We start from the raw sequence: 3,272 nt of genomic DNA on the forward strand, positions 1-3,272 counted from the left end.
TATATATAATTTACTTTTTACATTTTTTTTCTTTATTTATAATCTGAGTTTTATTATTTAAATAAAATAAATTGTATCCAATTAAGTCTCAACACTCTTTATTAACACTTAAATGTCCAAACGTTTCGGCCAACTTGGCCATCCTCAAGTACAATTTATTAAATAACAGCTTTTATTATACACTCATTGTTAACAATTTTAAATAACACTATTACTAATAAAATAGAATACCTTAACTATAAATTTACAGCCTTACATCTAACTATTAAAAACGTTTGCAGGCTATTCTGCCCAGGTCTAATAAACTAATCAAATTAACCTACGAAACAATAAAAAATAGGGAATCATATTAATTTATTAAGCTTGCCTTATCTTACCTTTAATTACCTAAATATATCACTATTTCATTTAAATAAAAATAATTTTAATTGCAATTAATTTAAACACTAATATCACTCAATTATCATCAATATTATTTAACCTTCCCTACAATCAGGTCCTGATCTAGTAATAATAAATACTAATTAAAGCTACTATTTAATAGATAGGCATTGAGGATAGCAAGGTTGTCCAAAAAGAAAGAGTATTAAGACTTAATTAAATATAATTTATTATTATTTAATTTTTAACAATCATCTTTGCATGTGAAATCGATAATATTTCAATGAAAATAAATTCCTTGATTTTGTCTTCCCCACTTTTTTCTACACCTATGATGTTTATATGTTCTTTTATTTTAGTATTAAATGTAATTTTTTTCTAAAATGTAAAAATTAATATTCCATGCGTTATATTAGCTTTGAAAAATGTTTCTTTTTTTTGTGTTCCGAGAACCTATTTAAGTGATGTTAAAACATCCAAGAATTATCTTCAGTGTTCTTATTAAATATTCTCTACCCTTTTTCGCAGATGTTCCACGTTTTAACACTCCCTTATTGCCCACTCCACAACTATTTGGAATTCCCTCTCGCTTAAAATCCGGCAAGCCCCTTCTCTTATACACATTTAAAAACCCTCCTATTGCAATTCCTCTTCACAATCTAGTCAGATCCTGGTCATGTATTATGTAAGAACGCTATGGTTTTGTTACTTACTTTTTTTTTTAGGAATATGAAAAATATTTCTTGTCACTTCTCAAACAGCTCTAATATTGTTTCTTACAACTTAATGAATTTAAATTATTAAATTCATTGGTACTATGAATAGTCCTTTATTGTATCTATCATAAGTCATAAAGTATCAAAAAATATTCAGATATGTAATTCGTTCAATACATAAAATGAAGTAATAAAAGTCTATATCGTTAAATATTTTTTTTTTTTAATAATTTATTTATTGATATTTACAACTGTATACATATATACACATCAAGTAAATTTGCTGTAAGTGATATTACGACATGATAAAAACATGTGGAGAATCTACCCATTGATAGAACTCCAAAAACATTTCTAAAGAAGATCTTGAGGGCATCTTCTTTTCAGACGTCTAGGAGGATCATTAGGTAGTGAAGGAGAAGCCAGGTCAGAAACGAGTTGGTTTGGGTGGTTGGGAAGTTTATTATGGAAGGATTAGTATCTGGTTCTGGCCAAATCGGTTCAATTGAGGTCCTGATGGACGATTTGATTTGTGACAAAGTAAGGAGCATTAAGGATTTAAATAATTTTAAATCATATTTCATGAGTAAAATAAAATTATATTTTTATCGTTCTACGATAAATAGTGTCAGAAGATTTATTACAAGCTAAATTGACATCAATCCGTTGGCGACAATGGTAATAAACTTTCTAACTGCTGCTTCTGAGTTATCGTCGTTTTTTTACATTTTTACATATATTATATTCTAAATATACAGTGTTAAAGTACCTCAACTCCATATTTTAATAAAAGGTTCGTATTCGTTTTTCTGACAAATAATTGTTTTGAATTTGTTTAAAAAAGGGATTTTACGTTATTTCTTGACATTTAAGAGACTTTAATTTTAACTGGTATATCATACGAAAACGTTTTTTCGTTAACCAAAATTCACTATTATTCGTTATCACTAGTTTCTTTTTTATATGATTTTTATCAATTTTTTTAATTTGTCAATTAAAATATATATATATTGAGAGATCTACTAAAAATGAATCTAACGAACATTTTCATTATAATTAATATTTTTTATGGCTTCGATTTTTATGAGATAAAAAATCTATATAGCCAAGCTAAAAGAATCTGTTTACTGTTTACTTCATTTACTTTCATGATTAAAGCAACTGAAGCGAACAATTCGAGCACTCAACAAGCATTTAAGTAAAAACTTCGTTATCCACGTCCCACCTGATGTTCTCTGTTGTCCTAGCAACACATAATCACCTTATGCTGTTACAGAACAACGTTCATTTTATATGAAGCGAGATGAATAAAATAATGATATTATAAAAAATGTAGGCAGTCTAGGGACTGGCCGACAGAAGAGTAAATTGTGGAAACGAAATTTTCAAATTAAAATTTTAGTAATAATCATATTTATTTTATAATAACATTTTTTAAATTTTATTTTCGTATTAATTATAATTATTAAATACTGTAATTTTGTAATTATATCATTCATTCATGAAATAGTTTACCTTATCATTCGCATGATTAGTAAATGTTGATATGATTAGCTTGTGATTGCTAATGTAAGAAGTTTACATTTGATTGAATGTTTTCAATATTTTCTGCAAATACTGGATTAATTGTAGTACCACATTTAGTCTAATTTATTAATGGTTTATAATAAGTTTACAACAATTATAAATTTTTTAAAACCAAATTCACCCAAGATAGACAAATATGGCTACTCCTGAGGTATTTACACTAACAACATTTAAAGTTGTTTTTTTATTTAATGTGATTTACAACTGTACAAGTAATAAATACAATAAGTTTTTTTTTAATATTTATTTATTGTTATTTACAACTGTACATTATAATTAATTTAGTAAATCTGATCTAAGTTAAATAGGAGTGTTACAGGCGTCTAGAGAAACTACCCATTGGTAGCACTCTAATGATATTTTACATTAGCTGGTCCCGTGGTCATCTTCTTTTCAGGCGCCTCGGAGGATTGTCAGGAATAAAGAGGATGCAAGATTAGAAACTAGGGGGTTTGAGTGGTTAGAGAGTTTATAATGGAAGAAGTGATATCTGGTTCTAGATCGGTTACTTAGGGAACATTAAGGTCTTTATGTATGATTTTATTTGTGACAAAGTAAGGAGCATTGAGGATTTTACGAAGGATTTTG

Source organism: Halyomorpha halys, unplaced genomic scaffold (assembly GCF_000696795.3).
Source record: "Halyomorpha halys isolate HHAL.00 unplaced genomic scaffold, Hhal_1.1 Scaffold465.1, whole genome shotgun sequence".
Lineage (NCBI taxonomy): Eukaryota > Metazoa > Arthropoda > Insecta > Hemiptera > Pentatomidae > Halyomorpha > Halyomorpha halys.